The sequence below is a fragment of the Eschrichtius robustus genome, chromosome 12, assembly GCF_028021215.1.
Source record: "Eschrichtius robustus isolate mEscRob2 chromosome 12, mEscRob2.pri, whole genome shotgun sequence".
Classification (NCBI taxonomy): Eukaryota; Metazoa; Chordata; class Mammalia; order Artiodactyla; family Eschrichtiidae; genus Eschrichtius; species Eschrichtius robustus.
The window spans coordinates 68,499,603-68,517,793 of NC_090835.1; positions in this window are offsets into that span (position 1 = coordinate 68,499,603).

An 18,191-nucleotide genomic window follows, 5' to 3' on the forward strand; every position below is an offset into this window, starting at 1 on the left:
CCCCCCTGCCGCCGCCACCCCGGACGACGACTGCGTCGCCATCTTGGGCGCGCTGCGTCAGCGGCGTAAAGCCGCGCCGGCCTGCCGGACGGCCGCGCGCTCGCAGCGCAGGCCGCGTTCGGGAATCGCGCCCTCCCATTCCGCGCGGCGTAAACGAGTGTCTGGAATGAGAGGGCCGCGCGACTGGAGGTGGCCGCTACGCCAATAGCGTAGGGGTGGGGACGGTGAGGCGCGCTGGGAGACAGCCGGGGGAAAAGGGATGCGGGCGCAGGGCCGCCCAGCTCCGCTGAGGAGGAGGAAGCGAGGATTTGCCCAGGGTCACGGCGCCAGGGCCTTGGCTTTGCCCATCCATTTGGGAGCGGGTGAGGGGGAAGGTCTAGAGGTAAAGGTGGGATGCAGTTAAACGCAACGGAGAGTGCAACCTGAGATGCCTGGATTAAGCACTGCAGGGAAACAGGGCGGGGGGTGGTGCATTGACATCCAGAAGCTCTGGACGTGTTATGGGCTGGGGCATGTAGTACATTGAAAGAACAGATGTTTATCCTGCATTCCTTTATTTGTGAAAAAAAGCAAATGCTTCCTCTTTAGATATACAGGAGGGCCAGAAAAGAGTGAGAGAGAGAGAGAGTGTGTGTGTGTGTGTGTGTGTGTACGTGTGTGTATGTGTACACACAATGCAAATCATAAGGCATCATCATTTTGGGCAGTAAAGGAGGAGGATATATTGTGGTGTCAAACAGATTCTCCAGGGAAGGATATACAGCCAGATGCCCTCCAGCAAGGAAAAGGGAGTATGACTTGTGAAAGTTCTCAGCAGCCCAGACCAAACCTAGTACCATGCCGATGCCCTGGACGTGCTGAAAATCATGTGCAGGATTTGTCTGTGAATTGCTTATTACCCTTTTTTGAATTTGCTTATATTTAGCATAGTCAAAAAAGATCAGGATTTGAAACCAAACAAACCTAGGTTGGAATCTCATTTACATAATTTATTTACCCCTGTAAAATAGAGATAATAAACTCATTTGGCACCTGGCACATAGTACTCACTCGATACATTGTAACTACAGGCATACCTCAATTTATTGTGCTTTGCTTTGTTTTTTACAAATTGAAGGTCTGTGGCAACCCTGCACTGAGCAACTTTTATCCAACTGCAATTTTTCCAACAGTATTTGCTCACTTCTTGTCTCTGTGTCACATTTTGGAAATTCTTGAAATATTTCAAACTTTTTCATTATCCTATGAGCAGTGATCTTTGAAGTTACTACCACAACTTGCTGAAGGCTCAGAAGATGGTTAGCATTTTCTAGTAATGAAGTATTTTAAAATTAAGATATATACTTTTTTTTAGACATAATGCTATCGCACACTTAATAGATTACAGTATAGTATAAACATATGCCATAGGAAACCAAAAATTCCTGTGACCTGCTTTATTGCAATATTTGCTTTATTGCATGGTCTGGAACTGAACCAGCAATATCTTCAAGGTATGCCTGTAATGTTATTGATATTTCACTAAGCCCTTGACACATAAGATATGGAATTTCAGTTAGTTTTAGTCAATCTTCATGTGACAGAATTCCCAAAATCTTGGTCATTTTGCTTGTCTTTCTAGCCTTCTCCTCTGCCATATGTCTCTAATTTAAAAAAAAGAAAGATAAAGCCAAAAGTTCTGATTGTAGAAATACTGTAACATGCCCACTGTCAAAAATTTGAAAAAAACATAGTATTTTTATTTTATTTTATTTATTTTTGGCTGCATTGGGTTTCTGTTACTGCACGCGGGCTTTCTCTGGTTGCACGTGGGCTTTCTCTAGTTGCGGCAAGCAGGGGCTACTCTTGGTTGCAGTGTGCAGGCTTCTCATTGTGGTGGCTTCTCTTGTTGCGGAGCACGGGCTCTAGGCACGCAGGCTTCAGTAGTTGTGGCTCACGGGATCTAGAGCACAGGCTCAGTAGTTGTGGCGCACAGGCTTAGTTGCTCCGTGGCATGTGGGATCTTCCCGGACCAGGGATCAAACCCATGTCCCCTGAATTGGCAGGCGGGTTCTTAACCACCGCACCACCAGGGAAGTCCCCATAGTATTTTTTTAATTAAAAAAAACGAACTTATGGGGGGGATGTGAGGGGAATGACACTTGACTTAAAAAAAAAAACACCTAAATTATGGATATCTTTGAGCACATTCTGTAGAGATTTGTATCCTGCTTTTTTTCTGGTCTTTTCCATGTCATTAAGGGTTTTTTTAAAAAATACTATTTCTAATTACTACCCAGTAGTCCATCATAGGGATGAACCATCAATTTTACCATTTCCCTCCTGTTAGAAGCTTAGGTTGTATCCTCTGTTTCATTAGAACAGCAACGAACATCCCTGTACGTAAATTCTTGTCTCTGACTCAGATAGTTCCTCAAGATAATTTCCCAGAGGCGGATAAGGCGGGTAGGAACACACTTATGGCTCTTGCTGCTTTTCGTCAAAGGCTTCCCAGAAAAGTTGTATGAGTACAATTACACCAGTGGCTAGACAGCTACCCATACCGTCTGTCACTTTCATAAGGTAGAGAGCAGAATTGCAAATGGCATTCCAGGTTTCAGCATACCAGAGTAAAGACAATAAGCAAGTTAAATTGTCACATCTTTGAAGGCAGGCACTGTGTCTCATTTACCTGGATACCTCCACCTCCTAGCACAGGGCTTTGTTCAAAATAAGAGCTCAGTAAATGTTGATTGACTAGATGGATGGAGGTTTTCTGTTGGTTTCTAATTCCTTCTCCACCTTTTGTGGGCCTCTTTAGTTGCAAGAACTCACTAGATCCCTTGCCTTAATAGTAATAACTACTTTTTCTTCATTCAGGAAACATTAACCAGGACTTCCCTGGTGGTGCAGTGGTTAAGAATCCTCCTGCCAATGCAGGGGACACAGGTTCGAGCCCTGGTCCAGGAAGGTTCCACATGCCGCGGAGCAACTAAGCCTGTGTGCCACAACTACTGAGCCCTCACGCCACAACTACTGAAGCCTGTGCACCAGAGTCCGTGCTCTGCAACAAGAGAAGCCATTGCAATGAGAAGCTCACGCACCGCAATGAAGACCCAATGCAGCCAAAAATAAAATAAATTAATTTTTTTAAAAAAAGGAAACATTAACCAAAGAATTGCACCCTTTCCTGGAAGATAATGGGTAAATACTAGATTTAAATTCATAAAATAATTGTACTTATTAACATTATTCCAGTTAAATTCTTCTCTGAAAGTCCTATAAGAAAAAATTAATATGTAAAATGTTGCCTGTTTCCCTATGACCATAGTAAAGAGTAAGGTAACTCTTCAGGTGCCTAAGCCAGAAAGCTGGGAGTCAATATATCTCCTACCTTCCATCCCATTGATAAACTCCAATGCTTCTGCCTTCTGGACATCCTCAACCCCTTCCCTCTTTGCCCTCTGCCATTACTTCATTAGGACTCTCCCTCTTGCTTAAACAGTGTTCTTCTTGGCTCCCATCCAGCCCTGTTCAACCCCATTCACCCACTGCAGCAAGAGGAATCCTTCCCAAATGAAGATCTGAGTAAGTCATGGCCTTGATTAAACACCTACATTTGCAAGCCGCACAGTGCGGCCAAAAAATAAACAAATAAAATAAGAAAATAAAAGTCTATTTTGGGGAATTCCTTGGTGGTCCAGTGGTTAGGATTCCATGCTTCCACTGCAGGGGACACGGGTTCTATCCCTGGTCGGGGAACTAAGATCCCTCAAGCCATGTGGCAAGGCCAAAAAAAAACAAACAAAAAAAGAAACACCTACAGTTGCTCCTCAGTGATTTGAAGAAGATAAAATCCAAATTCTACTGGGAAACACAAGACCCTGCAAGAGCTGGCCCCTGCCGACCTTACTCAATAGTCTAGTCATTCTGAACTACCTGTGGTTTCTTTTTTTTTTTTGAACTAACTATGGTTTCTTGAACCTCCAGACAGCCTTGCAAGTCTTTGAACATGCTTCCTTGCTGTCTGGAGGACTCGTCTTCCAAGACCCTCACACATTCCATTGTCCCTCCACTCCCACCCAGAGACCAAATTATATTTATTTATATTCTTCAGAATGCAAGTTAAAAGCCCTCCTAACTGCCTTTATGCTTCCTACTGGCCTCGGTTTTTCCTGCTTTGTTACACTATTTGTCACATACTGTTGTCATTGTTTTCTTGCCAATCTCATATTTCAGATTTCTTGAAGGCAGGGTCTGTGTCTCACTTATCATTGCTTATCTTGCTCAGCAGTTATCCCAGGACCTGACACAGACACATCTCAAAAAAAAAAAAAAAATTTGTTAATGGAAAAACAGCTGTTGCCCTTCTAGAACCTGACCTTTAGTAGAGAGCTCAATCACTTGCCCAGTATGGAATGAGACTCACCTGTCTATAGGAATATCCTCTATGACACACCTAAAATCAGTCTTCTGAATGAAGATCACACAGCATTCTCCTGATTACACATTTTGGAGATCATCTGTAGCAACTTTTTAGAGCCAATCCTGGATGAAATGGCAAATAAAACACAGAAAACTGGTTTTCACAGGTTCCTTACTCCACCCTGCTCCCTTAACATGCCTCTCACTCCTCCCGCCTCCCAGGACTACCTTGTCCATCCCATTAAGTCCCCCAGGAGCACCTTCTGCTTCTGATCTTTGCTTTTGTATTTGTTACCTTTTGCTCCCCAAAACATAGTAGCTTAAAACATGAATCATTTCTAATTTTTCATGGTTTCTATGGGGTAAGACTCCTGGAGTGGCTTGGCTGAGTGGTTCTGGGGTGGTGTCTCTCATAAGGTTGCAGTCAGATGTTGGCTGGGGCTGCAGTCATCTGAAGGCGTGACTGGAGTAGGAGGATCCACTTCTTATTGGAAGTCCACATTTCTGTGTGGACTTCTCCATGGGGCTGCTTGAGCATCCTCATGCCATGGTGGCTGGATTCCTCCCAAAAAGAACAGTACAATATCCCAAGACTGAACTGCAATGCCTTCTATGACCTAGCCTTGAAAGTCACACTTTATCGGTTCCATAGCTTTCTACTGATCACGTAAGTCAGCCTGACTCAATGTGGGAGTGGGTTACACAAAGGCACAAATAGCAGGACGCAAGGATCATTGGAGGCCATATGAGAAGCTACCTACCACACCTTTCATAAAAGTTGCCTGACCTGTGATTCATTCATTCATTGCCCATATGTCCTAGACAGTATACTTAACAGAGGGAAAGGAGATAATTCTTGAGAAGTGGCTACCCTTCCTTAGGTGATAATGGGTGGTAATAGATTTAAATCAAATAAATTAATCCTAACAAATATGTCATTCTACTAAAAATGTTCAATTTTCCAAAAGTCCTGTAGGGTAAAGCTCTGATAAATATATTTCAAGTTCCACAGCAGGCCTGAGGGTAAATTTTTTAATAGAGCTAGGGAATCAAACATGCTTACTCATCCCTTCCATGGGGCTAGTCACAAGTTTTGGCCCATTACCTCAATGTGGTTCTAGCCCTTCTCACCTGACGAGGATTTTTTTCCTGTCTGCTTCAGAAATGGAATACCATCAGAGATAGAGACATTTCAAGAAAACCTAACAATTGGGACTTTCCTGGTGGTCCAGTGGTTAAGACTCTGCCCTTCCACTGCAAGGGGCACGGGTTCAATCCCTGGTCAGGGAAGTAAGATCCCTCATGTCACAGGGCAAGTAAGCCTGCACGCCACAACTACAGAGCCCTTGCACCACAACTGGAGAGGAGCCCACATGCTGCAACAGAAGATCCTGCATGCCACAACTAAGACCCGACGCAGCCAAAAGTAAATAAATAAATAAATAAATAAATATTTTTTAAAAATTAGCATCAAAAAACCCCCCAAAAAACCAGACATCATCAAAATTTAAAACTTCTGCTTGTCAAAGGACATCATTAAGAAAATTAATAGACAAGACATCATATATAAAAAACAAATGACTGGTATCCAAGATGTATTTTTATATTTACAGAAATCAACAATAAAACAAAAAACACCCTAATTTTAAAAAATGGAAAATATAATTGAACAGATGCTTCACAAAATAAGACAAAAATGCCCAACAAGCACATAGAAAAATGTTTAAGATCATTGTTATTAGGTAACTATAAATTAAAACTACAATGAGATACAATGTCACTCTCATTAGAATGAATAAAATCAAAAAGACATACAACAGCAAATGCTGACTATGCTGTGGAGCAAATGAAACTCTGATACAATGGTTGTGTGCTGGTTGTACAATGAAACACCACTCCAAAGAACCTTTTGGAAAATTCGTATTAAGTTAGGCAGATCTAGCCTATGACCCAGCAATTCCACTCCTAGGCATTTACCCAACAGAAGTTAAGACAAATGTTCACAAAAACTTAACAAAAGAATGTTTACGACAGCCTTATTCATAATAACCCCAAGCTGGAAGTTGCCCAAATGTCAAAAGGAAAATAGATGAATAATGGTATATTTGTGCAATGGAATACTACTCAACAATAAAATAAATTACTGATACGTGCAACAATATGGATAAATTCCAAAAACATTATAAGTGAAAGAAGCTAGTCATTTTGAAAAGTGTATATTATAGAAATACAGTTCTATAAAATCTAAATACAGACCAAACAAATCTGTGGTGATAGTAATCTGATAGTGGTTGTAGGAACACTGGGGAAGGAACTGGCTGGAAAAGGGCAGGAAAAAACATCCCGGGGGGATAAAAATGTTTTATCTCCTGTTTTAGGCAGTGATTATATAGGAGTATGCAATTGTCAAAACTCAATGAACTGAATATCTAAAATCTGTGCATTTTTATTGTATATTCTTTACGTTTTAATTTAAAGGGCTAAAAATCAATGATTTTTAATATTCTAGAAGAAAACAGAAAATAAAATTTAAAAGAACAATTCCATTTAAAATACCATTAGAATACTCAGGAATAAATTTAACAAAAGATTTTGCACTAAAAATTACAAAACATTGTTGAGACAGATTGAAGAAAATCTAAATGACTGGAGAGATATACCATGTTAATGGACTGAGAGACTTGAGCGTGTTAAGAAGTTAATTCTCCCCAAATTGATCTGTATATTCAAAGCAATCCCAATCAAAGTCATGTCCATGTTGTAATCCCTAGAATCTATGAATACATCACCTTTCACAGAAAAGGGGACTTTGCAGATGTGATTAAGTTAAGGATCTTGAGATGGGGATATTAACCTGCATTAGCTGGGTGGGCCCAATGTAATCATACGGGTCCTTATAAGGGAAAGAGGGAGACAGGAGAGTCAGAGACAGACAAAAAGATGTGATGACAGAAGTAGAGGTCAGAGGGAGAGAGATTTAAAGAGGCTGGCTTTAAGATGTTGGAAGGGAACTTCCCTGGTGGCACAGTGGTTAAGAATCCGCCTGCCAATGCAGGGGACACGGGTTCGATCCCTGGTCAGGGAAGATCCCAAACGCTGTGGAGCTACTGAGCTTGCGCACCACAACTACTGAAGCCCGAGCACTCTAGGGCCTGCGTGCCACAACTACTGAGCCCACGTGCTGCAACTACTGAAGCCCGTGTGCCTAGAGCCCGTGCTCTGCAACAAGAGAAGCCACCGCAATAAGAAGCCTGTGCACCACAACGAAGAGTAGGCCCTGCTCGCCACAACTAGAGAAAGCCCGCGCACAGCAATGAAGACCCAACACAGCCAAAAATAAATTTAAAAATTAAAAAAAAAAAAAAAGATGTTGGAAGGGGTCATGGAATGCAGGTAGCTTCCAGAAGCTGGAGAAGGCAAGAAAACAGATTCTCCCCCAAAGCAGCAAGAGGAACACAGCCCTGCTGACCCATTTAGGACTTCTGACCCCTAGAACAGTAAGATAATAAATTTGTGTTGTTTTAGGCCACTAAATGTGTGTGAATTTGTTACAGCAGCAATAGGAAACTAATACACCTAGCAAAAATGAAAACATGTCCACAAAAGGACCTGTACAAAATGTTCACAGCTGCTTTATTCATAACAGCCAAACAACATAGAAGTCCATCTGTGATAGGGGGTGGATTAACTGGGAAGAGACATAAGAGAATTTTATGGGAAAGTGAAATATTCTGCATCTGGATAGGGGTGTCAGTGCCCTCCAGGCCAAAACCATGCATATACCTGTAGTTGAACAAGTTGGGATTTTTGCTCCTTACAATGATGGAGAACACATACCATGGAGAAGCATAGAGCATCTCAGAAAGGTGATTTTTAAAATGCCTGAGGTGATTTGGGGGAGGTTTTAAGGAAACAGGGCTTTGTTCTGGATCGGATGCTGTCAGGAAGCAGGGTAACTCTATGATTGGGTATCTTAAAAAATCTTTCCTAGAATGAGGGAGAACATGGCTAAAGACATAACTGGTAGAGAAGCAGTCCCTCATATCATCTGAGAGAGGGGCATGCTTTATATTTTAGTGGTTTGTACAGTGAACTTGTTTTTGTCTGTGCTTAGACAAGATTATAAAGTTTTTTGACTTTGAGTCACAAAGTCACCTTGTCTGATGCTGATGTTTGATGACATTGTTTATATCTAACAGGAGAGTGACATGGCCTCAACTGTGAGTGCCAGGCCAACTTCTAACATGCCAAGGCCTAGCTGTAAGGGTCAGGCCAGTTCCTGGATGTCAGGGACTGCTTTTCTCCTTCTCAGAAAAGTGAGTTACATGGTTGTGTCCATTTGTCAAAAGGGTGGAGTTAGGACTTGTATATTACAAGGTCAGGTGGACCCCGAATGCCTGTATAAAGAAAATCAGACTATTCAATATACGCAAATCAATCAATGTGATACACCATATTAACAAACTGAAGGATAAAAACCATATGATAATCTCAATAGATGCAGAAAAAGCTTTCGACAAATTCCAACACCCATTTATGATAAAAACCCTCCAGAAAGTAGGCATAGAGGGAACTAACCTCAAAATAATAAAGGCCATATATGCCAAACCCACAGCCAACATCGTCCTCAATGGTGAAAAACTGAAACCATTTCCACTAAGATCAGGAACAAGACAAGGTTGCCCACTCTCACCATTATTATTCAACATAGTTTTGGAAGTTTTAGCCACAGCAATCAGAGAAGAAAAAGAAATAAAAGGAATCCAAATTGGAAAAGAAGAAGTAAAACTGTCACTGTTTGCAGATGACATGATACTATACACAGAGAAACCTAAAGATGCTACCAGAAAACTACTAGAGCTAATCAATGAATTTGGTAAAGTAGCAGGATACAAAATTAATGCACAGAAACCTCTTGCATTACTATACACTAATGATGAAAAATCGGAAAGTGAAATTAAGGAAACACTCCCATTTACCATTGCAACAAAAAGAATAAAATACCTAGGAATAAACCTACCTAAGGAGACAAAAGACCTGTATGCAGAAAACTATAAGACACTCATGAAAGAAATGAAAGACCATACAAACAGATGGAGAGATATACCATGTTCTTGGATTGGAAGAATCAACATTGTGAAAATGACTATACTACCCAAAACAATCTACAGATTCAATGCAATCCCTATCAAACTACCAATGGCATCCTTCACAGAACTAGAACAAAAAATTTCACAATTTGTATGGAAACACAAAAGACCCCGAATAGCCAAAGCAATCTTGAGAAAAAAAATGGAGCTGGAGGAATCAGGCTCCCTGACTTCAGACTACTACAAAGCTACAGTAATCAAGACAGTATGGTACTGGCACAAAAACAGAAATATAGATCAATGGAACCGGATAGAAAGCCCAGAGATAAACCCACACACATATGGTCACCTTATCTTTGATAAAGGAGGCAAGAATATACAATGGAGAAAAGACAGCCTCTTCAATAAGTGGTGCTGGGAAAACTGGACAGCTACATGTAAAAGAATGAAATTAGAACACTCCCTAACACCATACACAAAAATAAACTCAAAATGGATTAAAGACCTAAATGTAGGGGACTTCCCTGGTGGCCCAGTAGTTAAGAATCCACCTGCCAATGCAGGGGACACGGGTTCCAGCCCTGGTCCGGGAAGATCCCACATGCCGCAGAGCAACTAAGCCCAAGCACAACAACTACTGAAGCCCATGCGCCTAGAGCTCGTGCTCCGCAACAAGAGAAGCCACCGTAGTGAGAAGCCCGCGCATCACAGCAATGAGTAGCCCCCACTCGCCGCAACTAGAGAAAGCCTGCGTGCAACAACAAAGACCCAACGCAGCCAAAAATTAAATAAATTTATTTAAAAAAAAAAAAAGACCTAAATGGAAGGCCAGGCACTATAAAACTCTTAGAGGAAAACATAGGCAGAACACTCTTTGACAGCAAGATCCTTTTTGATCCACCTCCTAGAGTAATGGAAATAAAAACAAAAATAAACAAATGGGACCTAATGAAACTTCAAAGCTTTTGCACAGCAAAGGAAACCATAAGCAAGGCAAAAAGACAACCCTCAGAATGGGAGAAAATATTTGAAAATGAAGCAACTGACAAAGGATTAATCTCCAAAATATACAAGCAGCTCATGCAGCTCAATATCAAAAAAACAAAAAACCCAATCCAAAAATGGGCAGAAGACCTAAATAGACATTTCTCCAACGAAGATATACAGATTGCCAACAAACACATGAAAGGATGCTCAACATCACTAATCATTAGAGAAATGCAAATCAAAACTACAATGAGGGGGCTTCCCTGGTGGTGCAGTGGTTGAGAATCTGCCTGCCAATGCAGGGGACATGGGTTCGAGCCCTGGTCTGGGAAGATCCCACATGCTGCGGAGCAACTGGGCCCTTGAGCCACAACTACTGAGCCTGCACGTCTGGAGCCTGTGCCTCACAACAAGAGAGGCTGCGATAGTGAGAGGCCCGCACACCGCGATGAAGAGTGGCCCCCGCTCGCCGCAAATAGAGAAAGCCCTCGCACAGAAACGAAGACCCAACACAGCCAAAATTAAATAAATAAATAAATAATAAAATAATAATTAAAAAAAAAAACTACAATGAGGTATCACCTCACACTGGTCAGAATGGCCATCATCAAAAAATCTACAAACAATAAATGCTGGAGAGGGTGTGGAGAAAAGGGAACCCTCTTGCACTGTTGGTGGGAATGTAAACTGATACCGCCACTATGGAGAACAGTATGGAGGTTCCTTAAAAAACTAAAAATAGAACTACCATACAACCCAGCAATCCCACTACTGGGCATATACCCTGAGAAAACCATAATTCAAAAAGAGTCATGTACCACAATGTTCACTGAAGCACTATTTACAATAGCCAGGACATGGAAGCCACCTAAGTGTCCATCGACAGATGAATGGATAAAGAAGATATGGCACATATATACAATGGAATATTACTCAGCCATAAAAAGAAACAAAATTGAGTTATTTGTAATGAGGTGGATAGACAAACTGTAGTACATCCACATAGTGGAATACTCCTCAGCAACAGAAAGGAATAAATTACTTCCTCAGGCAGCATCATGGATGAATCTCAAAACCATATGCTGGGACTTCCCTGGTGGCGCAGTGGTTAAGAATCCGCCTGCCAATGCAGGGGACACGGGTTCGAGCCCTGGTCCGGGAAGATCCCACATGCCGCGGAGCAACTAAGCCCATGCGCCACAACTACTGAGCCTGCGCTCTAGAGCCAGTGAGCCACAACTACTGAAGCCTGCACACCTACAGCCCGTGCTCCGGAACAAGAGAAGCCACCGCAGTGAGAAGCCCATGCACCACAACGAAGAGTAGCCCCCGCTCGCTGCAACTAGAGAAAGTCCGCGCACAGCAATGAAGACCCAACGCAGCCAAAAATAAATAATAAATAAATTAATTAATTAATTAAAAACAAAAAACCGTATGCTGAGCAAAAGAAGTCAGACACAAAAGAGGACATACTGGGACTTCCCTGGTGGTCCAGCGGGTAAGACTCCACACTCCCAGTGCAGGAGGCGTGGGTTCGATCCCTGGTCGGGGAACTAGATCCCACATGCATGCTGCAACTAAGAGTTTGTATGCCACAACTAAGAGCCCGCATGCCACAGGAAGATATCACCTGTCGCAACTAAGATCCAGCACAGCCAAAATAAATACGTAAAGAAATAGGGGGGAAGAAAAGGACATACTGTATGGTTCCAGTTTTCTGATATTCTGGAAAAGGCAAAATTATGGAGACTAAGAACACTGGTTGTCAAAGTGCTGACCACACAGGGGCAACATGCGGGACCTTTTTTTAGGATGATGGAAAAGTTCCATAGCTTTGCTGTGGCAGTGGTTACACGCCTATATGTTTATCAAAACTCAGAACTGTATCCCTAAAAAGGGTAAATTTTACTGCATGTAAATTATACCTCCATAAATTTGACTTTAAAAAAACAATCAAGTTAGGGGTAAGAGGGCAGTGGGTATAGGGATCGATGTAACAAGAGTGGCAGAATGTTGATGACTGTTGAAGCCCAGTGGTGGATATATGGTGGTTTATTACACTCTTACATTTATCTTATATATGCTTGAAATTTTCCATAATACTTTTTTTTTTAACAGAAGGGAAATCTCTGCGATGGAGGCCAAGATGTCAGAGTCATTTGACTGTTCATCCCTCCCTCCCCTCCCTCATACACTCTTTGCACATTAATGAACTGATGACCCTAGATTCTCAAACTGACCTCCTGCTTCTCATGCACTTAAATAAACTAGAACAATTTACTTTGACATTTCTTTCTGGTACTCTTCAGAATTTTTACGTCATTTGATTTGTGGCTTTTACAAGTTTTGCTCCATTTTGAGGTCTCTTTATTCCCTCAGCTTGGGTATCCTGTCCCATTTAATATTTATTTTTAAAGATGCCTTTCTCCTCACAATGGCCTCTTTGATATGTCAGTAAACCATGCAGGGCTTATTTTTCAAGTGGCTGTTCTTTTGGATTTGTGCCATGCATTTATCACGGGCTTCCAATAAAGCACTTTTAATAGAAATGGGCTCCAGGCTTTCTATGGGCTGTAACTTTTTAAACAATTCCTTTCATTTCTCTCCCCTTAATGCCCTCATTCTGTCCTAGTTTCCCTTTCTAAAACTGAGCAATCAAATGATGGATTTTCCCCCCTCCCCTTTCCCGTTAGCAGGCTGAATGTGTATTGTGGTCACTATTGACTGAGTGGTTTACCCATGACCACTCAGTGCCCCAGTGTGGTCACTGCACAGACCCAGATTCAGTCTACAATTTCCTGCAGTGGGGATTCAAGTGTTTGCCAAGCATCCAGCACTCCTGGCTATATCAGTCCTCACCTTTATATTGTTAATTGGCTTACTATCAATCTACAGGATAAAATCCCAACTCTCACACCTATTAGACTGGCTAAAATAATAACACTGAACAGACCAAGTACCCATGAAGATGAAAGCAACTGAAACTCATATGCTATTGGCAGGAAATGTAAAATGTAAGACTCTGTACTCCTGATGCAGGAGGCCCAGGTTCGATACCTGGTCAGGGAACTAGATCTCACATGCATGCTGTAACTGAGAAGTCCACATGCCACAACTGAGACGTCCGCATGCCGCAACTAAGAGTCTGCATGCCGCAAGGAAGATCACTTTAGAAAACTTTCCACTTTGGAAAAGTTTGGCCATTCCTCAAAATGTTACAGAATTACTATATGACCCATATAGTAATATATACTTAGGAACTCCATTCCTAAGTATATACCCAAGAGAAGTGAAAATATATGTCCACACAAATGAACATGAATGTTCATAGTAGCATTAGTCACAATAGCCCAAAACAGGAAGCAACCCAAATGCTCACTAACAGGTAAATGGATTAAAAATTGTGCTATATCCATACAATGGAATACTACTTAGCAACAAAAAGGAACTTGATACACGCAATGACTCTGATGAATGTCAAAATGATGTTGCTAAGAAGCCAGTCTATAAAAGGGTGCATACTGTATAATTCCATTTTTATAAAACTCTAGAAAACGCAAACTAACCTATACTGACAGAAAACAGATCAGGCAGAAAGCCTGGGGATGGGGTGAGGGATTACCAATCATTGTCTTGATTTCATGGGCTTATACATGTCAAAATTTATCAGGCTGTATACTCTAAATACAGGCATATCTTGTTTTACAGCGTTTCACAGATACTGTGTTTTTTACAAATTGAAGGTTTGTGGCAACCCTGCGTCAAGCAAATCTATCGGCGCCATTTTTCCAAACAGCATTTGCTACTTCATGTCTTTGTCACATTTTATCAATTCTTGCAACATTTCAAACTTTCTTATTATTATTTATTATGGTGCTCTGTGATCAGTGATCTTTGATGTTACTACTATGACTCACTAAAGGCTCAGATGATGGTTAGCATTTCTTAGCAATAAAGCTTTTTTAAATTTTTTAAATTAAAAAAAATTTTTTTTTGGCTGCGTTGGGTCTTCACTGCTGCGCATGGGCTTTCTCTAGTTGCAGCGAGCAGGGGCTACTCTGCGTTGTGGTGCTTGGGCTTCTCATTGCAGTGGCTTCTCTTGTTATGAAGCACGGGCTGTAGGCGTGCGGGCTTCAGGAGTTGTGGCACACGGGCTCAGTAGTTGTGGCTCGCGGGCTCTAGAGCACAGCCTCAGTAGTTGTGGTGCACGGGCTTAGCTGCTCCGTGGCATGTGGGGTCTTCCCGGACCAGGGCTCAAACCTGTGTGCCCTGCATTGGCAGGCGGATTCTTAAACACTGTGGCACCAGGGAAGTCCCAAGCATTTTTAAATTAAGATATGTACATTGTGTTTTAGACAGAATGCTATTGCACACTTAATAGCATATCATAACTTTCATATGCACTGCGAAACCAAAAAATTCGTGTGACTCATTTTATTGCAATATTCACTTTATTGCAGTGGTCTGTAACTGAACCTGCAATATCTCTGAAGTATGTCTGTATATGTATTCTATTACATGTCAATTATACCTCAACAAAGCTGAAAGAAAGTAAGTACAAGAATAAAAACAATACAAACTCCTAGACTTGGGGAAGGGAGCCCCAGGCTGCTTCTCCAGTTACTCTGTGAGACATCACCTGGGCCAGCCTCATGCTACTTTAGTTCAAACTGTAAGATTCAGCTCAGAAGGTCACGGTGGCCCACTATGGGAGGACTCCCTCTTGATAATGTTTGCTTCCCTCGTCCCCAGAAGCCACCAGTTAAATTCCAACCATAGCCACTGGACCACTTACCACTTGGTGTAAGTTTCTAGGTCTGTCTCCCCAACTCTGGCAGAACCTCCACGGTCAGGATGTGTCACAGTCACTTTTGCATTCCCAATTTAGGCTCCTGCAGAGATTTTTGTTTTCCCCACCAGTGTTCTTTCTACAGAAGGGGGAGGCTTCTCAGAGATAACTCCCTCCAGGACATCATTCATGCAGCAAATAATTACAAAGGAGCTACTGGATAACCAACAAGGACCTACTGTATAGCACAGGGAACTCTGCTCAATATTATGTAACAACCTAAATGGGAAATTGTATAACTGGATCACTTTGTTGTACACCTGAAACTATCACAACATTGTTAATCAACTATACTCCAATATAAAATAATAAAAAGTTAAAAACAAAAAAGACTAGGGACTTCCCTGGTGGCCCAGTGGGTAAGACTCCACACTCCCAATGCAAGGGGCCTGGGTTCAATCCCTGGTCGGGGAAATAGATCCCACATGCATGGTGCAACTAAGAGTTCGCATGCCGCAACTAAAGGTCCCCCGTGCCGCAAATAAGACCCTGCACAGCCAAAATAAATAAATAAATAAATATTAAAAAACAAAAAAAAAAGGAGCTACTACCTATGAGACTCTGAGCTAGGCCACTGGAGCGAGGCTCAGTGTTAGAGAGAAAATGGACCAGTGTCCAAACAGTTCCCACCCAGCCTGCGAGAGCTGAGACGCCACGGGCACGCACAGGAGGAACCCCTAGCCAGACTTTGCAGTCAGGTGGGTTCCGTCAGGAAAGGCTTCTCAGAGGAGATATTTAATCTGAAGAATGAACAAGAGCCCCGAGTGGGCGGGGGTGGGAGAGTTTCCCCACATGTGTAACACCGCATGCAAAAAAACCTGAAGCTGAGAAAGGGCATCAGTGTAGCTGGATTCTGGAACTTGGAGCCTTGTTTTGGTAGGCAGATGAACCTGTTAGGCCATGCATGTAGTCTGGCATTCGTCTAGATTCTAGAAGACTCTAGAAGGCAACATGGAACTTTGGAAGGATTTTAAGATGAGGAGTAGCTTGTTCACATCTGTTTCTGAAAAATAACTGTGGCTGAGGTGGGGACAGTAGTTGAAATCAAGGCAAAGCTAGAGGCAGGGGACCTCTTAGGAGGGCACTGCACTGGCTCCGGGAAAGTTCATGGCGGCACGAGGCAAGGTGGAGGAGAGAGGGCCAGGTCAGGAGGATGTCTTACACTCCTGCCCCGACACCCAGCCTAGTCACCTAACCGCCAGCAGACCCCCGCTTCCCTCCATAACATGCTGAGACTTTGTCCTGAAAGCCCAACCTTTCAAAAGGCCATCTCTCACCTCAGTCACTGATCCATCCTCTGAGCCAAGAGTGCTTTACATTCATTGAAAAGTTGGGCAAACCTGGTCCCAGGACAGATTAAACCAGGTCTGCTTCATCTGTGGGCTTTGAAACAATTGCCCTAGTTAGCCCTATCAGCAAGATTCCTTTCTCCCATCTCATTTCTCCCAGGTCTAAGAACTGATAAATCCATTTTGAGGCTCAGCATCAAAGCAGATGTGATGGGAGCCCATGACCCTGCATTGCTGTGTGGCTACTACAGGCTGCATTCCCAAAGCTTGGAGAACAGTCTGGGCACAGGCGTGCCTCTTTTCTTTTAGTTCTCACTTGAACAGGCCTGGCTTCTGGAGACAAGGGTAGGCATGGTGAATTCCTAGGACCCACACTGCGCTGCTGGAGGCCTGGTGAGGCACTTGTGGAGGGAGGGTCCAAGTGGGCCCTCACATCTTCAGGGCTAGAGGATGTATCCTTCTCAAAAACACCTTTGTCTCCCAGCACCCAACATAGGCATATGGTAGCTGCTTCTCAAAGGTCTATTAATCAAACCAAAATCTGGACTTCTAAAGAACCAGGGCACTTATGAGATGGCACTTGGCCCCACCAAGAGACTTCAAGCTGTTATTGGCACTCCCTATAAGGGGACCGTATTTTTCAGGGAATGGGGATTTGTGTCCATATAGGGAAGTTTGTATTAGGAAAATGTACCTTCAGCTGTCAGCTTCCAAAATCCCTTAAAAATCCTTTGGAGCCTGTTTTTGGTGGTAGTGGTGGTGGGGATTAGCTGGTGAGCCACATATGGGGCTGGTGGGCAGATGCCAGGCTTTCATGGGCCTCGAAACCAACCCTGGAAAAGAGGCCAAAACTTCTCCAAAGCTTTCGCCCAGTGATGGATGTGCCCATGCAGGTGGCCAGGGGGGCTGCTCTCTGCCCCTCGGATTCCACCCACCCCAAGTGACCCTCTCAGGCATTCATAACAAACATTTGTTTTTCCCAAACTCATTTAAAAAATAAAACCTTAATTTTTGACATCTGCTTCATAACCTCACAGACACCACCTGACAGTTTTATTTTCCAATCAAACCTCTTCAAGATACTGACTGGTCTCACCCCTCCCCTGCTCCACACACCCACCTCTGGGTCACTTCAGCCTTCATTCACTGCCCCTGCCTTGCATTTCCTTTCAGTCTGGACTAACAATTTGCCAACTGTAGAGCTTTGGTTTTGCTTTCCTAACTGGACAGTGAGGTCCTTGAAGGCAAATGTCAAGCCTTCTGTTTCCCAGAGCATTTATCAGCATTGATCCCCAAGCAGCTAGTCAATGATTCTTGATTGGCAGGGGCCATTCAATTTACCAAGGTAGGGGAGGGAGGGGGGCTAGCAGGCAAGAACCACCTCCATCTGTATATTTTTATCCGTAGGCTCTGACTCTACTTTGTAGATTCCTTGGGTCTTCCCAGAGTCCATGGGTAATCTTGGAGAACACATTCTGCAACTAATTTAAATCACGAGGGAAAAGGTTGGCAAAGAGCCATAGCTGAAAAAGTGACATTTTAGGGCTAGAAAATCACCAAGGCTATAGAAGA